The sequence below is a fragment of the Bos grunniens genome, chromosome 2 (genome assembly GCF_055505025.1).
Source record: "Bos grunniens cultivar Pamir isolate PY7600 chromosome 2, Bosgru_T2T1.0, whole genome shotgun sequence".
NCBI classification, from domain to species: domain Eukaryota; kingdom Metazoa; phylum Chordata; class Mammalia; order Artiodactyla; family Bovidae; genus Bos; species Bos grunniens.
The window spans coordinates 127,446,635-127,468,588 of record NC_141166.1 but is presented as its reverse complement, the minus strand read 5'-3'; the positions used below and the strand labels follow the sequence as shown (position 1 = coordinate 127,468,588).

Here is a 21,954-nt window from a genome sequence, read left to right as displayed (position 1 = left end):
AGACGGCAGCCCATCAGGCTCCCCCGTCCCTGGGATTCTCCAGGCAAGAACACTGGAGTGGGTTGCCATTTCCTTCTCCAAGCTCCAATACTAGGCACTGATAATTTTGCATTTTATTGAATGCCAAAAATGGACAATTTGGGAATCGCTTATGATACACTCACCTAGCCCTAAAAGCTTAGTAGTCATGCATGCGCAGCATTAAAATCATGTCCAGTTAGTTCCATTCAATTAAACCTTAATAATTTAAATGAAAAACATAAATAAAAATATAGATTAGTTCTGTGTTAGCAAATGTTTTCCCTTTTCTATAATGTAACAAGGTAAAAAAGTATTCTCTGGTAGTAACAATTTGAATTTTGAAGTTTCAGAAGCACTCCAATTGACAAGGCAGTTTTGAAAAGCACAACTTCCCTTCTAAAATTCTTATTATAAAGTCTTTCCGAAGTTGATTTCAGCCATGGGTCGGAATTAGAAGGCTCATGTTATTCAAGGTTAGAGGTGAGCTAATTTCACTAAGATGGAAAATGGAGCATTGAAAAAACAACCATGGCTGAGAGCAGAGCAGAAGAAGGAGTATTCTTCAGCTACATTACCAAACTCTCTGGAGAAATCAAGCAAGCCAATAGCTTCATGTAAGATAATTGCAGCACTGGAGTCTCTGCCCAGACAAGTTTTATTCCCACACTCACAGGGTGTGCCCTCTTGGAACAGAATATATGTAAGCAAATGGCAGAAATAGCACCAGGAACCCGTTCAAAAAAATTTCTGTGATAGGAAGCAAGATATGGAAGATGGATGTGTAACTACAATCTCAAATTTAAACTCCTGACTCTATTAAGTAACTGCAACCAGACTATTAGGACTCTTTCAAGGATTAAAAACATTTCAAAGTATTTTATGTAATAGAAGATACCCAGAGTAATAAGTTATTGTATGAACAGTATATAAATAAATTCTCCTATGGAAACAGGTTAATTATAGATTAAAAGAATAACTACTAGAAGAGCTGCATAAGGTTTCAAGTTTTAGACTAACGTCATTAAAAAACAGGATTGGACTTTAGACAATTCCATGTCACTTATCAGAATATAAGGATTACAAGTGCCAACTTGGCTATAAAGCTTAATTAAAAATTATGTGAAATGGAGATATGCAGTTTATGAGGTAGTAACGCAGGAAATTTTGTTTGGAAAAAGCAGTGAAGCAGAAACCACTTGGATTCTTATTCCAACTGTGTCACTTTCTTAAGCTAAAAATACATTTTTTTCTCTCCATTTTTTTGCCATTTAAAAGGAACTAAATATTATTGTCTTATGATTTTAATGCAAAATTCACATACAATAAACAAATTACAATGTGATAGCAGATATTTGTTTTGAAGGCCCAGTTAAATAATTTCATGGATGTTTATGGGTGGTGATAGAAGGTCTAAGCACTCCAATAATCTCTTATGTTTATTCTTATACAATGTTCACCATTTTATTCCACATTGGTTAGAGAAGAAAAGTAAAAATGTCAAAAATATTCAGTTTGAAAATCACAAATATTATATAGATTTCAGACTATTCTTTTGAATTTCAGAGGTTTACTATCAGGAAAAAATTTTTTGTTTATTTTCTAAACTGAATTCTCCTATTCTTGGTTGGTGATGATATCATCAATCCATTTAATCAAAAAAGGTAGAAACACAAAGGAGTCATCAACTCCTCCCTCTCCGTCATACCTCCCACCAAGCAGTCATCAGTTTATCATTTTATATCCTAATTCCCAAATAGGTTACTCTCTAACTCTCATGATTTCCACTGTCTTGGGTAATGTCTTTGGTGGTGGTTTAGTTGCTAAGTCGTGTCCGACTCTTGCGACCCCATGGGTTGTAGCCTGCCAGGCTGCTCTGTCCATGGGATTCTCCAGGCAAGAATACTGGAGTGGGTTGCCATTTCCTTCCCCAGGAGATCTTTCCAACCCAGGAATTGAAGCCGGGTCTCCTGTGTTGCAGACAGATTCTTTACCGACTGCGATATGAGGGAAGCCCAAGTTAATGTCTTTATCACATCTTAACTGTATTACAGCAGTGGCCCCATAAGTAAATATTTTTTCCTCTGAATAGGCCCACTTTACACAGTACCACAGTAATTCATCTAAAACACAAGTCTGACCCACTCACACTCCTGACTAAACTTACGTGAACAGCTTCCCATTGCTGACAAGATAAATTACAGCCTCTCTAATTTCCCACTAGAGTCGTCCATGATCTAATCCCAGAGTCATGATAGGACTCTCCATGATGGCAGAAACTGTGTATATCTTGCTCTCCGTGGTATCCCCAGCAGTTCCTGATGAATAATCAACATCACTCAATAACAAACTAAATAATAAATTTCAGTTAAATACTTTGTTGAGTAAATAAATACATAAATAAATGACCATTGTCTCATTACTGACACTCATTTAGCAGTGTGTTCTCTAGCAAGGTCAAAGGGCATCTAATTCCCCTACCCAATCCAAGCTGTTCTACCCCATGGTTCTTTCCCTCTCTTCTTTGGTGACCTCCTATACTTCCTAAGCAGCTGGAACACTGGCTTTTCCTAGAATCGTTCCCCAGTCCTCCTCCCTTCATCTGGGCTCCCAAAACACCCTGTGAGAAATCCTTATACTTGACCTGAAGATGACATGAAATCATAAATCGTGTACCTATTCCCAGCACTTGTCTCATGCCAAGCGCACAGAAGGTGCACAATAGTTGTTAGGTAATGAATGAGTAATTCTAATCCAAATGTCACATATATAACACTTAATCAATGTTAGAAATCAGCTAAAATTCACAAAATTTGTTTCTTCACAAAATCACAGCTTGCTAATACAAAGCACAGTTAAATCCATGAATTCTGATTTAACAGCTTCAGAAAATAGGTCTCTAGTCTTTAATTAATCACAGCCAACTGTGAAGTAAAGGTTTACTATTTCTGTTTTGGTCAGTATTCCTTGAATAATCTATCTATGAGGTTAATATCATTTAAAAGGAGATGATTGTTTTAAAAGGGCTATAAAATAAAGACAATGCATTAAATTACTGCTGTTATTCAATATTTAATGTCTTATGTATCAAATATATGGATGTGATCTTTACTTGGCTGCTGTGCTAAAAATCTTCAAGTTGCTAACCATTGTTTAACTTAGACACAAATTAAGATATACATAGAATAATATTGATCTGAGTTTGAAATCATTCTGAAGTCTCTTAATTTTACAGTAAGCTGATAATATTTAAAATGTCTGTATACATACGTACTTACAAACACACTATAGTTATAGGCATAGAAATGACGGACCTTATAGTGTATTTTTATATGTGAAAGAATATATAATTTTTCTAGTAAATCTAAATATGAATTTCTTTCATAAGTAGTCACAAAATATAATATTAGTAAGGGAATTTCACTATAAACTTAATAGACATTTTTGTAATAGAAAATTTAAAAACATAAGGGCATTTTGATATTTTTAACATGCTTAATAACAGAAAGACTAAAAAAGTCATTGCATTGTTCAACCAGCTGAATTCATTTATCCATTGCTTTTCACAAATATATTCAAGCACATATCACATACCATGCAGTGGGAGTCAACAAGAAACAGAAAAAATACAAAACCTATCTTTTGAAGTTATTTATACTCTCAAGCACTGCAGATGGTGATTGCAGCTATGAAATTAAAAGCTATGAATTTAAAATTTTTTAATTAAAATTAAAATTAACTTTCCTTACTCATTGGAAGGAGAGTTATGACCAACCTAGATAGCATATTCAAAAGCAGAGACATTACTTTGCCAAAAAAGGTCCATCTAGTCAAAGCTATGGTTTTTCCAGTGGTCATGTATGGATGTGAGAATTGGACTGTGAAGAAGGCTGAGCGCCGAAGAATTGATGCTTTTGAACTGTGGTGTTGGAGAAGACTCTTGAGAGTCCGTTGGACTGCAAGGAGATCCAACCAGTCCATTCTGAAGGAGATCAGCCCTGGGTGTTCATTGGAAGGACTGATGCTGAATCTGAAACTCCAATACTTTGGCCACGTCATGCGAAGAGTTGCTCATTGGAAAAGACCCTGATGCTGGGAGGGATTGGGGGCAGGAGGAGAAGGGGACAACAGAGAATGAGATGGCTGGATAGCATCACTGACTCAATGGATGTGAGTCTGAGTGAACTCCAGGAGTTGGTGATGGACAGGGAGGCCTGGCGTGCTGCGATTCATGGGGTCGCAGAGTCGGATACGACTGAGCGACTGAACTGAACTGAACTGAATACTCTCAACAAAGTTAATACTTTATGGGGGTATTATTTGTGGTCTGATCATATAAAGAATTAACAAGGTAAAAGTTTGAAATTTATTTGGCAACAAATTTTAAATCACAAATCATTTATGAGCTTTAGTCCAGTGAATATCTAGAAGCAATACAGGAAATAGTTTGAAGGTGGCAAGGTCAGCAGACTATGATACTAGTTCAAGAATAAAGCAATGAGGGCATGTAGCTGTAGAATTAAATATTACACATGGGAAGAAAAAGCTTTTTCTCATTGTATATTATTGAATAAGAACAAAAAAATTTCATTCTTCATTGAAGATATTTTCTCTGGCAATACTTTTACCTGTATCATAAAACTTACCGTGTTGTATTTTAATTATGTATTTATGTGTCTATCCCCTTAGCTAGATCACAAGTCCCTTGAGAGCATGAACTGAGTCAAATCATCTTTGAATCCCTAGTGCTTAGTATGAGACTGCAAGAGAGTAGAAATTCACTGTAAACATGTTGTTGGGGGGTTTTATTTAATTAATTTACAAGGTGAGAACCCAAAGGAGAAATACTGTTTGCTCTCAATATCATAAATAGTTGTGCTTTTCTAGAGAAATTGGGTTATTTCTATCTTAAAGGAATAAAATTTTCTGTTTTGTTTCTTTCTTTCTCATTGGCTATTAGAAAATGAAAAAGCAATTTATAATCTCTAATAACAACTGTATAAAATGCCAGGACATTTATTTTCTATAAAATATTCAATTCATTTTTCCATCTTATTTTTGCTTCCTTGCTTCTTCTCTTCTACTAACTTCAAATGATTTTCTCTTCTATTACTTATATTTATGTAAATCAGCTTGAATTTCTCTTAAATAAACTGGGTTAAAATGATTAAGCAAAGGTAGGTGTTCAAATATGCCTCTTTGACAATTGAAAAATGGGATAAATTGTTGAATTCAAATTAAATTGAATTTACATTTATACTTTTCTTTGTAAAATTTTCTTGCCTTGCATGAGGTAAATTCTCATATATTCTTTAACCTCAAACTTTGTTATTTACAAGTTTAATAACAAAAATTATAGACATAACAAAGTCTAAGTGCTATAGCTACTCTCTCTATATAGGTATTCTATCCTACATTTATAACATAGTATAAGTAATGAAATCCTCTCCAGAAGATGATTTTAGTACATCAGTAACTCACTAAGTAACATGAGGCTTTAGAATTGTGCTATTAAGATAAAAGTATACTTGCATTTTTCCATGTAAAATAAGTGTGATCTAACTGCTCTGAGGTTATATGTTTAAAGTCATTCCTTTTGAGTTTTTATTACAAATGATCCTTAGTATTCACACTCTCATCAATTTAAGCCACATGAGGGGAAAGAAAGAAAAAAAAAAAAAACTGTGGGAAACCAGGAGTAGTGGGTGGAGTGGGGAAGCACTGTGTTTCTCAGGATTCCCAGAAGTTTGCACTGAGTTCGCTGACATGTGTCATAGCTAAGGCATTACAAACAATAACAAGTGCTTCTTTTGAAGATCATAGTTCCTGCTGCAAAACTAAAGTTTAAAGATAAAACATAAGCAGCAAAATTTTCAGATGGATTTACAAGAAATGACTTGTAGCCAAGGCTTGCATTTTTACTGAATAATTTTTACACATATTCCAACAAACAAAATTTCTAGGCCATTTAATGTCTGTATGTTTAATCAAAAAAATAAGAAAGGATTAATATATTATGCCACATAATTTATTTCATATTAGTGAATATCTTGCTCTCTATGTGTTATCCTAGATGCCCCGTTGACTCAGATGGTCCAGGAGACCCATGTTAGGTCCCTGGGTGGAGAAGATCCCCTAGGGAAAGCAGTGGCAACACTCTCCTGTATTCTTGCTGGGAAAACCCCATGGACAGAGGAGCCTGGTGAGCTCTACCCCTTGGGATCACAGAGTCAGAGATGACTGAGAGATTAACACACTATATTTTACTCTCCATGTGTTAGCCTCTTAAGAATTTCTAGTTGAGTGGGGGGAAATCTATAGTTTATAATAAACCTAAAAAAAAGGTAGCATCACTTTTTCATAATTTATATCCTATACTCATAAAACAGAGCATATATATGACTCATTCAATATTAAGTTTGGGAGATCTTTCCTTAAATAGCTACTAGATACTTAGGTATTTTTACTTTATACCTAAGCAAGAAGAAGCAATAATTTCAAGGGAAATTATATTCATTCTATCAAAGAACATAAGACAAACATCCATGTGACTTTTTTTAAAACCTAAACTCTGAAAAGGAGACTGTGCAAACTTTTATTTTGTTAAAAACTTTTTCAAGTTCAGCAATGTTGCACTATTCATGGGAGACGTTTTAAGCTTTTACTCCAAAAACTACCTAATAATCTGTGGAGTATCAAGGTACATGAAATGACTGAGTGTACATTCAGTTCAGTTCAGTCGCTCAGTCGTGTCCAACTCTTCGCGACCCCATGAATCGCAGCACGCCAGGCCTCCCTGTCCATCACCAACTCCCAAGTTCACTCAGACTCACATCCATGGAGTCAGTGATGCCATCCAGCCATTTCATCTTCTGTCGTCCCCTTCTCCTCCTGCCCCCCATCCCTCCCAGCATCAGAGTCTTTTCCAATGAGTCAACTCTTCTCATGAGGTGGCCAAAGTACTGGAGTTTCAGCTTCAGTATCATTCCCTCCAAAGAAATCCCAGGGCTGATCTCCTTCGGAATGGACTGGTTGGATCTCCTTGCAGTCCAAGGGACTCTCAAGAGTCTTAGTACACAGCATTTTTTTAAAAGCAATGAAAACAGATGAGAAAACAGAAAATTGTCATAGGTTACAGACATTCTAGGAAAGAAAGTTCAGATTTTCCTCAATATTATTTTTCACTTTTGCAATATATTTCATTATTATATTGCACCACTATTAATAAGTCACAGCTTTGTTTACAATTTCTTAAATGTTGCAAACATGATGACTAACTTAGGCATATTAGTCAAATAGTATAAAAATTGCATTCAGACCTTTTCAGACTGTTTACAAAATTATCTTTTATAGATTCTAATATTTTTATGAATTAGCTTATATAATTCAGATATATCAGTTCAAAATCACACCTAATAAAGGAGTTCCTAGATGGATTAGGGAAAAGAGAAATCATTTTATCATAACTCAAGGGGATACTTTTCATACAACTGTTCTTGGAAAAATTTGAAAATATGTAACATTTAGCAGAGTTCTTACTCCCTCTGGTGACAGATAAATGAAATGTAAATGTTACATAGGAGTTTCAACAGGAATTAAAAAAAAAAAAAAACTTATAGTTGATTTACAGTGTTGTTTTAATTTCAGATATAGAGCAAAGTGATTCAGTTATACATGTATATGTATGCATGCATGTGAGTTCAGTGGTGTCCAACTCTGTGATCCCACGGACTGTAGCCTGCCAGGCTCCTCTATCCATGAGATTTCCTAGGCAACAATACTGGAGTGGGTTTCCATACCCTCCTCCAAGGGATCTTCCCAACCCAGGGATCAAACCTGCTTCTCTTGTGTCTCCTGCATTGGCAGGTAGGTTCTTTACCAGCTGAGCCACCAAGGAAGCCCTATACATGTGTGTGTGTGTGTGTATGTGTGTGTGTGTGTACATATATATATATATATATATACATATTCTCTTTTCAAATTATTTTCCATTATAGGTTATTTAGATATCAAATGTAGTTCTCTGTGCTATATAGTAGGTCCTTATTGTCAATAAGGATTTTAATGAAATTTCCCAAACCTAGCTAGATTATAACTATTTCTTAGAACTCATGTAATATCAATACCTACACATCTAAAAAGAATTCATTGAAAGACAAACTCATTGTAGCAATAAAAATATCAAAAATTTACTTTTGTGTTTCCTCTTTTTCCTTTCAAGATGCATATTTTTAAATATCTAAATTTCTTGATATAAGGGTGCAAGATAAAAAGGAGGCAACACAATTCTTCAGATGGATTTAACTAGAAATGACCTGTAGCCAAGGCCCACATTTTTAGTGAGTCATTTCCACAGATATATGTACTTTGATATCCCCAAAGAAAGGGGGCAGGAGAAAAGATCATTGTCACAAAACTATCAAAGGGCCCAGACTCACAGAAGTGTTCCACGATACAGAGACCTGCAGCTTCAATCTGTTTCCTTTCAGGTTCTCAAAGGCCAACTGAGACAAACCAGCTAAAACCATCTAAGTTAAAATTTAAGGAAGTTTGTAGACTTTTGGATCGCAGCCATTCTGACTGGTGTGAAATGGTACCTCATAGTGGTTTTGATTTGCATTTCTCTGATAATGAGTGATGTTGAGCATCTTTTCATGTGTTTGTTAGCCATCTGTATGTCTTCTTTGGAGAAATGTCTATTTAGTTCGTTGGCCCATTTTTTGATTGGGTCATTTATTTTTCTGGAGTTGAGCTGTAGGAGTTGCTTATATATTTTTGAGATTAGTTGCTTGTCAGTTGCTTCATTTGCTATTATTTTCTCCCATTCTGAAGGCTGTCTTTTCACCTTGCTAATAGTTTCCTTTGATGTGCAGAAGCTTTTAAGTTTAATTAGGTCCCATTTTTTTATTTTTGCTTTTATTTCCAGTATTCTGGGAGGTGGGTGCGATCCAAAAGTCTACAAGCAATAAATGCTGGAGAGGGTGTGGAGAAAAGGGAACCCTCTTACACTGTTGGTGGGAATGCAAACTAGTACAGCCACTATGGAGAACAGTGTGGAGATTCCTTAAAAAACTGGAAATAGAACTGCCTTATGATCCAGTAATCCCACTGCTGGGCATACACACTGAGGAAACCAGAAGGGAAAGAGACACGTGTACCCCAATGTTCATCACAGCACTGTTTATAATAGCCAGGACATGGAAGCAACCTAGATGCCCGTCAGCAGATGAATGGATAAGAAAGCTGTGGTACATATACACAATGGAGTATTACTCAGCCATTAAAAAGAATATATTTGAATCAGTTCTAATGAGGTGGATGAAACTGGAGCCTATTATACAGAGTGAAGTAAGCCAGAAAGAAAAACACCAATACAGTATACTAACGCATATATATGGAATTTAGAAAGATGCTAACAATAACCCTGTGTACGAGACAGCAAAAGAGACACTGATGTATAGATCAGTCTCATGGACTCTGTGGGAGTGGGAGAGGGTGGGAAGATTTGGGAGAATGGCATTGAAACATGTATAATATCATGTATGAAACGAGTTGCCAGTCCAGGTTCGATACACAATACTGGATGCTTGGGGCTGGTGCACTAGGACGACCCAGAGGGATGGTATGGGGAGGGAGGAGGGAGGAGGGTTCAGGATGGGGAACACATGTATACCTGTGGCAGATTCATTTTGATATTTGGCAAAACTAATACAATTTGTAAAGTGTAAAAAAAAAAAAAAATTTAAGGAAGTTAACATATACACACTACTGTGGAGAAAGCAAGGGAGTTCCAGAAAAACATCTGCTTCTGCTTCATTGAGTATGCTAAAGCCTTTGACTGTGTGGATCACAACAAACTGGAAAATTCTTAAAGAGATGGGAGTACCAGACCTCCTTACCTGTCTCCTGAAAACCTGTATGTGGGTCAAGAAGCAACAGTCAGAACTGGACATGGAACAATGGCCTGGTTCAAAATTGGGAAAGGAATACGACAAGGCTGTATATTGTCACCTTGCATATTTACCTTTTATGCAGAGTACATCATGGGCTTCCCAGATGGCACTAGTGGAAAGAACCCATCTGCCAATGCAGGAGACTTAAGAGATGCAGATTCGATCCCTGGGTCAGGAAGATACCCTGGAGGAGGACATGGGAACCCACTCCAGTATTCTTGCCTCGAGAATCCCATGGACAGAGGAGTCTGCTGGGCTACAGTCCATAGGATTGCAAAGAGTTGGACACAACCGAAGCTACTAACACACACACACGTTTGCGCACACACACACGTGTATGCACATCATGTGAAATGCCAGGCTGGATGAATCATAAACTGGAATCAAAACTGCCAGGGGATACCACTCTAAAGGCAGAAAGTAAAGAGGAACTAAACTCTTGACAAGAGTGAAAGAAGAGAGTGAAAAGGCTGGCTTAAAACTCAACATCAGAAAAACAAAAGTCCTGGCATCTAGTCCCATCACTTCATGGCAAACAGAAGGGAAAAAAGTGGAAGCAGTGACAGATTTTATTTTCTTGGGCTCCAGATCACTGCTTGTGACAGTGATAGGAGTCACAAAATTGAAAGATGCTTGCTCCTTGGAAGCAAAGCTATGACAAACCAAGACAGCATGCTAAAAAACAGAGACATCACTTTGCCGACAAACGTCATATAGTCAAAGCTATGGTTTCTCCAGTAGTCAGGTATGGATATGAAAGTTGGACCCTAAGGAAGGCTGAGTGCTGAAGAATTGATGCTTTCAAATCATGGTGTTGGAGAAAACTCTTGAGGGTCTCTTTGACTACAAGAAGATCAAACCAGTCAATCCTAATGGAAATCAATCATGAATATTCATTGGAAGAACTGATGCTGAAGCTCCAATACTTTGGCCCCCTGATGTGAAAAGCTGACTCACTGGAAAAACTCTGATGCTGGGAAAGATCAAAGACAAAAGGAGAAGGGGCAGCAGTGCCTGAGATGGTTAAATAGCATCACCGACTCAGTGGACATGAATTTGAGCAAACTCCAGGAAATAATGGAGGCCAGAGGAGCCTGGTGTGCTACAGTCCATGGGGTTGCAAAGAGTCAGACACGACGTAGCAACTGAACTACAATGGATATAGAATCAACAACCAGTACAGACCTACTGTATAGCACAGAGAATTTTACTCAATACAATACAGTTCTGTGTAATAGCCTATATGGGAAAAGACTCTAAAAAAGATTGGGTAGATACACAGATAGATAGATACAGGTATGTAACAGATTCACTTTGCTATACACTTGAAGTAACACATTGTGGATCAACTATACCTCAATAAAAATTAATAAAATTAATGTAAGGAGGTTGAGGATTATCTAGATATACTCTTCCCTGTCCAACAGCATTGCTCCTAAGCCTCAGCACTGAGTCTTTATTTTGCTTCTTTCTAAGAAACCAAAGTTTTCTATGGGGCTAGGACTAAAATTGGAGAAGGAAATGGCAACCCACTCCAGTGTTCTTGCCTGAATAATCCCATGGACAGAGAAGCCTTGTAGGCTGCAGTCCATGAGGTCGCATGGAGTCGGACACGACTGAAGGGACTTGGCAGCAGCAAGACTAAAATATGTTTAAACCTTCCCTGAATCAGTGTCCTACATTTCATACTTATCACATCATCCCTCATACATGTCAGAAGCCCATAAAGTACTCTATCCATTTCTTTAGTGTTTAATTCTCAGTATCCTACCACCTCAGAGGTGAATATGTAAGTACACACACACACATACATTAATTGAAGCTAAAATGTTTACCTCATATCCTATATTTACATTTAACTGGGAATTCCTAGAGATATAATCCTTTAATCCAAAATAATATAGTATTTGAGGCACCGTTGTAAAAATAAAAGCATGGAGCAAGTATCTGCTTTAGCAGGTACTATATTGGGCATTTATATATATATATATATTTTTTTAAATTTAACCTTCATGACATCCCCGTAATGCAAGCTTAATTATCTTACAGATGAAAAAACTAAGATTTAAGTAATTCATCCAATTGGTTGATAGTGGATCCAAGTTTCACATACAGGTTTATCTAGCTCCAAACTCTTTATTGCTTACATTTAGCAAATAAGGACGTGGTTTGACCCAGAGGATTTTTTCAGGTGATTTTCAGATCTCAAATAAACTTTGCTGTCTTCTCTCTCTCTGTCTAGTGATCATCTGGGTGAGTTGCAGATCATGCTCTGTAGATTAAATATGGAAAAAGATCTCAAAACTAAACATGAATGTGAGATCACTAAACTAATTTTCAGGCTTCCCTTGTAGCTCAGTTGGTAAAGAATCTGCCTGTAGTGCAGGAGACCCGAGTTCAATTCCTGGGTTGGAAAGATGCCCTGGAGAAGGAAATGGCAACCCACTCTAGTATTCTTCCCATGGACAGAGGAGCCTGGCAGGCTATAGTCCAAGGGGTTGCAAGAGTCAGATAGGACTTGGTGGCTAAACCACCACCAAAGTAATTTTCACTTGAGTTCCAGGATTTTCATTATTATTATTTATAGTCCTCTATTGAGTGTTTTATTATACTATGAAATTCTGTGGAGTTCTAGCCAGGCTTTTTATATATCATTAAAAGTATTTGAATATTCCCTTGAATTTGGCCAATTATTTATTATGATGATGAAAACCTATATTATATTATTTTATGTTACATTATATTAAAATCTATTATGGTCCCTGTCCTTACAGTTTCTTGGGAAATGAACATAAAGGGAAAAACTAGTTTCAAAGCAATGCATAAGAGCTATGATAGAGGTAAAAGATTAAGGAAGAATGAAACAAAGTAGAGAGGCCACTAGTCCCAGACAGAGTGAGAGAAAACTTCCCAGGGTAAATAATGTCAAGCTGAGCCAGTGAAAGAGAAGAAGAAAAAACGTTCCAAGCAGAGGGAACAGCACTGAAAACTGGATAAATGTTTAAGTTTTATAAGCAATAGGATTTTGTAAAATGTATGATATGAGGCAGCAGAGAAAGATGAAGGACAGATTTGGGAAGGCCTTTAAGTTCTGAAATGTGGAATATATTCTAACGGTAAGACCGATGAACTGCTAGACATTTAGGCATCTCACACTAGACAACTGCTTGGAAAGAGACCAGATTTGAGTCTGTTTCAGCATCCAAGAAAACCGTACATGCTTACCCAGTGTAAGGTTATAACAGTAGCAATACTGAGAAACAGAACAAATTTTAAAATATGTAAGCCACATGATTGGGGGATTTTGATATAAGGAGGGAGAGAAACAAGAAGGATTCCCCGGAGATGTTTGTATTTCTGCCAATTAAATGAAAATACCATTTGTGAGATACAAAACAATAAACAAGAAAGATGAAGGGGAAAAAATGAGAATGCTTGATATTTCAGGAGAAATGAAGTTAGTTTGAACTCATAATTCCATATAGTTTGTAGTTTAAGAAAAGTGAGACATATTTTACATATTGTGGAGAAAGGGAGCATAAAATAACTGGCAAAATGAGGCTCGTCTGGCATCATTGAGATCCTGCTGCTGCTGCTGCTGCAAAGTCACTTCAGTCGTGTCTGACTCTGTGTGACCCCATAGACGGCAGCCCACCAGGCTCCCCCATCCCTGGGATCCTCCAGGCAAGAACACTGGAGTGGGCAGCCATTTCCTTCTCCAATGCATGAAAGTAAAAAGTGAAAGTGAAGTTGCTCAGTCGTGTCCAACTCCTAGTGACCTCATGGACTGCAGCCTACCATGCTCCTCCACCCATGGGATTTTCCAGGCAAGAGTACTGGAGTGGGGTGCCATTGCCTTCTCAGACTGAGATCCTAGGGGCAACTGAAAAGAAAGACCCTGTCCTGTGACATGACTTGATTCTTTTCCACCAGTGCTCAGCCGTCCACCTACATGTCCAGGCAGGAGACTATCAGGTTGGTCCAGGATTGACAGCCTGCTGGGGAATGAAACAAAGGCAGAGGAGCAAAAACAAGAGAAATGTGGATTGGCAACAGCTGCGGGACCAATGTTTCACAAACAGGTATAGTGAGCAACAAAATGGAAGTGTTAAAACTGTGGTTCTCAATCTTGGAGGTATATTAGTAACCTGAGGAACTTTAAGATCTACTGCTTTTTCTATTTGGAGAAGGAAATGGCAACCCACTCCAGTGTTCTTGCCTGGAGAATCCCAGGGACAGGAGAACCTGGTGGGCTACTGTCTATGGGGTCTCACAGAGTCGGACACGACTGACGCGACTTAGCAGCAGCAGCAGCAGCAGCTTTTTCTATTACACCTCCAGAAAGTCCAGAAATTCTGATTGAATTAATCTGGGATATGGCCTCACCTGGGCATCAGGATCTTTCAGGTTTCTCTAATATATAGTCTGGGCTGAGAACGAGTGAGCTATAAATACATGAGGTTGAGACCTGGTTGTTTGATTTTAGCATTTTAAAGGGGAAGTAATTGAGTGATTGAAAAGGTCCTGGATGTGGTTGAGGGAATGGTTGGCTGCAGTGCTGTGGAAGTAAAGGTCACTGAAGATGTGGAAATCAAGGACCTGAGCAAAAGCCAGATGGGTCATCCACATGGACTCGAATGTTAGCCAAGGAGATGGCAAAACTTGGAGCAGAGAAAGTTGTGAGTCAAATGCTTAATTTAAGATAATCTTAGATTTAAAAGACAAGAACTAGCCAGGCACTGATGATTCAGCTTACAAATTATACAACATAACTCTTGAAATAAACCTAAAAATTATCTTATATGTATTTTTAAAAGGTATATTTCACATTTTCATGTATAAAATGTAAAATAATATAATCTATAAGAGTAAACCAGTGGCATTAATAAAACAAATTAAGATGGCTTCATTGACCTTTCCACAGGGGAAAAATAGGTTATTTTTCACTGACCTGTAAAACATAGTATATAGAAAAAAGCAGACTTCAGTACAGGCAAATATCCTTTTATGGGTGTAAATTTTAACATGAATAAATGAATTCTACCCTTTTTTTCAGTGCATATATTCAGAATGTGAGGTCAAGTGGGCCTTAGAAAGCATCACTAGTAAAAAGCTAGTGGAGGTGATGGAATTCCAGTGGAGCTATTTCAAATCCTGAAAGATGATGCTGTGAAAGGGCTGCACTCAATATGCCAGCACATTTGGAAAACTCAGCAGTGGCCACAGGACTGGAAAAGGTCAGTTTTCATTCCAATCCCAAAGAAAGGCAATGCCAAAGAATGCTCAAACTACCACACAATTGCACTCATCTCACACGCTAGTACAGTAATGCTCAAAATTCTCCAAGCCAGACTTTAGCTATACATTAACCATGAAATTCCAGATGTTCAAGCTGATTTTAGGAAAGGCAGAGGAACCAGAGATCAAATTGCCAACATACGCTGGATCATTGAAAAAGCAAGAGAGTTCCAGAAAAACATCTTTTTCTGCTTTATTGACTATGCCAAAGCCTTTGACTGTGTGGATCACAATAAACTGTGGAAAATTCTGAAAAAGATGGAAATACCAGAGCACCTGACCTGCCTCTTGAGAAACCTATATGCAGGTCAGGAAGTAACAGTTAGAACTGGATATGGAATAACAGACTGGTTCCAAATAGGAAAAGGAGTATGTCAAGGCTGTATATTGTCACCCTGCTTATTTAACTTATATGCAGAGTACATCATGAGAAACGCTGGGCTGGAAGAAGCACAGGCTGGAATCAAGATTGCCGGGAGAAATATCAATAACCTCAGATATGCAGATGACACCACCCTTATGGCAGAAAGTGAAGAGGAACTAAAAAACCTCTTGATGAAAGTGAAAGAGGAGAGTGAAAAAGTTGTCTTAAAACTCAACGTTCAGAAAACAAAGATCATGGCATCTGTTCCCATCACTTCATGGGAAATAGATGGGGAAACAGTGGAAACAGTGTCAGACTTTATTTTGGGGGGGGGGGCTCCAAAATCACTGCAGATGGTGATTGCAGCCATGAAATTAAAAGATGCTTACTCCTTGGAAGAAAAGTTATGACCACCCTAGACAGCATATTAAAATGTAGTGATATTACTCTGCCAACAAAGGTCTGTCTAGTCAAGGCTATGGTTTTTCCAGTGGTCATGTATGGATGTGAGAGTTGGACTATAAAGAAAGCTGAGCACCGAAGAATTGATGCTTTTGAACTGTGATGTTGGAAAGACTCTTGAGAGTCCGTTGGACTGCAAGGAGAGCCAACCAGTCCATCCTGGTTCATTCAGGAAATCGGTCCTGAATATTCATTTGAAGGACTGATGCTAAAGCTGAAACTCCAATACTTTGGCCACCTGATGGGAAGAGCTGACTTGAAAAGCTGATTTGAAAAGACCCTGATTGGGAAAGATTGAAGGTGAGAGGAGAAGGGGACGACAGAGGATGTGATGGTTGAATGGCATCACCAACTCAATGGACATGAGTTTAAATAAACTCCGGGAGTTGGTGATGGACAGGGAGGCCTGGTGTGCTGCAGTCCATGGGGTTGCAAAGAGTCAGACATGACTAAGGGACTGAACTGAACTGAATTGATTCCTCTTCTCTAAAGTTTACCTACTCAAGCCACTTGTCAGGGTTAGAAGAAGGGAAGGCAGAAAATTTCCAACAATTTTACCTGGTTCCAAAATACATTCTTCTAGTTTCCACCAGTTTGTCGAATCGAGAAAAATTATTTAACACTAGATATTATTTTACAATAGCAACTGCTTATAGTTAGAGTGTATATTAGTCACTCAGCCATGTCTGACTCGTTGAGATCCTATGGACTGTAGATACTTCCAGGCTCCTCTATCCATGGAATGCTCCAGGCAAGAATACTGGAGGAGTTTGCCATTTCCTTCTCCAATGAATTGTCCTTACCTGGGCATCGAACCAGGGTTTCCCACATTACGTGCAGATTCTTTACCAATTGAGCCACCAGGGAAGCCTATAGTTACAGCATAACTACGTGGCTCTTTGCATTTTCCTGGTGGCTCAGACAGTAAAGTATCTGACTGCAGTGTAGGGTGGGTTTGATCCCTGTATTAGAAAATCTTCTGGAGAGGGGAATGGCTACTCACTCCAGTATCCCTGCCTGGAGAATCCCATGGACAGAAGAGCCTGGTGGGCAACAGTCCATGGAGTTGCAAAGAGTTGTACACGACTGAGCGACTAACACACACACACACACACACCCCACACACATAGGCACACACATAATGTGGCTCTTTGTAGGATGATTCCATTCAGTAAGACAATCATAATGAGCTCCTTTATTGGGCATTTAAGTAAATAAATTCCTTTGGTTGTAGCTTAAGACTGATTTATCTTACACCAAAATATTTATGTGATTGACAATTTTGGAGTTTTCTCTTTAAGTTTTAATGTCATGTATGCTTTGGAATTATAGTAGATATGTCATATCTGTTTTCTAAACTACATGTTACATTTGTTTTCCAACATAATATGAACTTCTTTTCCTTTTATTTATAATTTTTTGATAGTTTTGTCAATTCTGACACATTTAAATAGCTACTGATAGCCTATGGACTTGACTAGCTAGGAACACATCTTTGACAACATTTGGAGAATCTGATTTCCCAAGTAGGTTTTCACTGAGTAAATATAGTTGTTGTTGAACTATGTAAATGCAAATCTTCCCCTACAGTGGTCAAATACAACTTTTGTCTTTATATGTACCATAATTTAGAATATCATTTGAATAAGTTCCAAAATAAACTGGATAGTAATAGGAGTAAATTTATTTTTAAAAAATAGAAAGAAAAACAAATTCATAAATTGTGAGTATAGCACCAATAGGACCTGAAAGACAAACACTGGCACTGGCCCACCTAAGCAATGTCGAGTAGAATTTATTTCTATTGTAGAAATTCTGTTAAACCCTCAGATCAAATTTGTCACTCATAATGTTCCCATGTGCACCAAGCACATTTCTGGTTATTTGTAAAACAGAACACTCTGGCTAAAGACAGGAGTGTTGGGTTATGTTATCTGTTATATTTCCAATTGTCAAATAATACACTGGCTTTCTGATTTATATACTTTGGTCTCTTGTGAGTTTAGTCAGTGTGAGTCATCCAACACGTCTGACTAATTGTAGGGTATTGACAAGATTGAGTCTCTGAATCTGTTATGCTGAACCAGGATGAAATCACCAATGTTGTCTACTTTGTGTAACATTTTGGCCTCTTGAAATTTGACCAACTGGCTTTCCCAACCTCAATACTTCCAAATCTCTACAATAGACTTCTTTGTTTATAAGAGATTAAATACAATACAAATAACAGGCTCTTATTCTATCAGTCAAAGTGTCTCATTGTGATGAATGGATGAACAATATAATTGAATATTTACATCAAGACTTTCTCTTTCCATGATTCAATTACACAGAAAAAAAAATTACTGTAACTACATATTAATTTTTTATTGTAGCGATGCTTTTACAGTAAATGAATACTGTGTTTTCTAAAATGAAAACCATTTCAATCATGATGAATAAAAGTAGAGATGATATAATATATTTAAAGCAATTTTTAAGGTATTTAATGGTATCACAGCATATATCTTGTCTACAAGATGGTGGAGTAGAAGGATGTGCACTCATCTTCTCTGGTGAGAACTCCAAAATTACAACTCACTGCTGAATAACCATCAACATAAGAATGTTGGATCCCACCAAAAAAAGATCCCCCACGTCCAAAGGCAAAGAAGCCCCAGCAAGACGGTAGGAGGGATGAAATCATGTTCAGAATCAAACCCCATACCCACCAGATATGCTCCAAGGGTCAAACAAAACCTTGTGCACACCATGAGGCCCCACAGAGACTGAGCCAGACCTGCCTTTGAGTGTTTGAGTGTCTCCTGCAGAGGTACAGATCAGCAGTGGCCTGCCACTGAACCAGGGGCTCTGGGTGCAGCAGACCTGGGTATGGCATAAGCCCTCTTGGAGGAGCTTGCCATTAACCCCACCATAGAACCACCAGAACTTACACAGGACTGGGGAAACAGACTCTTGGAGGGCACAGACAAAAACTTGTGTGCACCAGGACTCAGGAGAAAGGAACAGTGACCCAACAAGAGACTGACCTAGAATTGCCCATGAGTGTCCAAGAGTCTCCAGCAGAGGTGTGGGTTGGCGGTGGGCCTGCAGGGTTGGGAGCACTGAGTGTGGCAGTACATGCACAGAACCCTTTGAAGGAGGTCTCCATTATCTTCATTACCTCCACGACTGTTCGACTGTTCGGCCTCAGGTCAAACAACAGGAAGGGAACACAGCCCCGCCCATCAACAGAAAATTGGATTAAAGGTTTACTGAGCATGGCTCTGCCCATCAGAAAAAGACCCAGTTTCTGCTCAGTCACTCCTATCAGGAAGCTTCCATGAGCCTCTTATCCTTATCCATTAGAGGGCAGACAAAACGAAAACCACAATCACAGAAAATTAATCAAACTTATCACATAGCCCACAGCCTTGTCTAATTCAATGAAACTATGAGTCATGCTGTATAGGGCCACCCAAGATGGACGAGTCATAGTGGAGAGTTCTGACAAAGCGTGGTCCACTGGAGAAGGGAATGGCAAACACTTCCGTATTCTTGCCTTGAGAACCCCATGAACAGTATGAAGAGGGGAAAAGATAGGACACTGAGAGATGAACTCCCCAGGTATGTAGGTGCCCAATATGCCACTGGAGAATGGTGGAGAAATAATTCCAGAAAGAATAAAGAGATGGAACCAAAAGAAAAACAGCACCCAGTGGTGGATGTGACTGGTGATGGAAATAAAGCCCAATGCTGTAAAAACAATATTGCATAAGAACCTGGAATGTTAGGTCCATGAATCAAGGCAAATTGGAAGTGGTCAAACAGGAAATGGCAAGAGTGATCATCGACATTCTAGGAATCAGTGAACTAAATGGACTGGAATGGGTGAATTTAACTCAGATGACCATTATATCTACTACTGCGAGCAAGAATCCCTTGGAAGAAATGGAGTAGCCATCATAGTCAACAAAAGGGTCCAGAATTCAGTATGTGGATGTATTCTCAAAAATGACAGTATGATCTCTGTTCATTTCCAAGGCAATGCATTCAATATCATAGTAATCCAAGTCTATGCCCCAACCAGTAATGCTGAAGAAGCTGAAGTTGAATGGTTCTATGAGAACCTACAAGACCTTCTAGAACGAACACCCAAAAAAGATGTCCTTTTCATTAAAGGGGACTGGAATGGAAAAGTAGGAAGTCAAGAGATACCTGGAGTCATAGGCAAATCCGGCATTGGAGTACAAAATGAAGCAGGGCAAAGGTTAACATAATTTTGCCAAAAGAATGGACTGGTCATGGCAAACACCCTCTTCCAACAACACAAGAGAAGACTCTACACATGGACATCATCAGATGGTCAATACCGAAATCAGACTGATTATATTCTTTGCAGCCAAGATGGAGAAGCTCTATACAGTCAGCAAAAAGAAGACAGGAGCTGACTCTGGCTCAGAACATGAACTCCTTATTGCCAAATTCAGACTTAAATTGAAGAAAGCAGGGAAAACCACTACACCATTCAGGTATGACCTTAATCAAATCCCTTACAACTATACAGTGGAAATAACAAACAGAATCAAGAGATTTGATCTGATAGGCAGAGTACCTGAAGAACTAGGGGCAGAGATTCATGACACTGTACAGGAGGCAGTGATCAAGACCATCCCCAAGAAAAAGAAATGCAAAAAGGCAAAATGATTGTCTGAGGAGGCCTTACAAATAGCTGAGAAAAGAAAAGAAGCTAAAGGCAAAGGAGAAAAGGCAAGATATTCCCATTTGAATGAAGAGCTCCAAAGACAAGAAAGGTAAAAAAGCCTTCCTCAGTGACCAATGCAAAGAAATAGAGGAAAACAATAGAATGGGAAAAACTATAGATCTCTTCAAGAAAATTAGAGATACTAAGGGAACATTTCATGTAAAGATGGGCATGATAAAGACAGAAATGGTATGGACCTAACAGAGGCAGAAGATATCAAGAAGAGGTGGCAACAATACACAAAAGAACTACACAAGAAAGACCTCCATGACCCGGATAATCACAATGGTATGGTCACTCACCTCGGGCCAGACATCCCGGAATGTGAAGTCAAGTGGGCCTTAGAAGAATCACTGCGAAAAAAGCTAGTGGAGGTGATGGAATTCCAGTAGAGCTATTTCAAATCCTCCAAGATGATGCTGTGAAAGTGCTGCACTCTATATGCTGACAAATTTGGAAAACTCAGCAGTGGCCACAGGACTGGAAAAGGTCAGTTTTCATTCCAATCCCAAAGAAAAGTAATGCCAAAGAATGCTCAAACTACTGCACAATTCCACTCCTCTCACACATTAGCAAAGAAATGCTCAAAATTCTCCAGGCCAGGCTTCAGCAGTAGATGAACCATGAACTTCCAGATGTTCAAGCTGATTTTAGAAAAGGCAGAGGACCAGAGATCAAATTTCCAACATCCACTGGATCACTGAAAAAGCAAGAGAGTTCCAGAAAAACATCTACTTCTGCTTTATTGACTACACCAAAGCCTTTGACTATGTGGATCACAAAGTTTGGAAAATTCTTCAAGAGGTGGGAATACTAGACCACATGACCTGCCTCTTGAGAAATCTGCATGCAGGTCAGGAAGCAACAGTTAGAACTGGACATGGAACAACAGACGGGTCCCAAATAGGGGAAAGAGTAAGTCAAAGCTGAATACTATCACCCTGTTTATTTATGAGAAATGCTGGACTGGATGACGCACAAGCTGGAATGAAGATTGCCTGGAGAAATATCAATAACCTCAGATAAGCAGATGACTCCACCATTATGGCAGAAAGCAAAATAGAATTAAAGAGCCTCTTGATGAAAGTGAAAGAGGAGAATGAAAAAGTTGGCTT

The 21,954-nt window shown here is 38.4% G+C and overlaps 1 long non-coding RNA gene across 1 annotated transcript in view; it reads right to left on the bottom strand.

Annotated features, from left to right (window-relative positions):
* Window positions 1-21,583, bottom strand: part of LOC147378718 (uncharacterized) — a 60,484-nt gene extending 38,901 nt beyond the window's left edge. Inside the window, exon 1 of the long non-coding RNA XR_015153101.1 lies at window positions 21,142-21,583. This is a non-coding gene — a long non-coding RNA (uncharacterized LOC147378718). The remainder of the gene's footprint in view (window positions 1-21,141) is intronic.
* Between the last annotated feature and the right edge of the window lie 371 nt (window positions 21,584-21,954).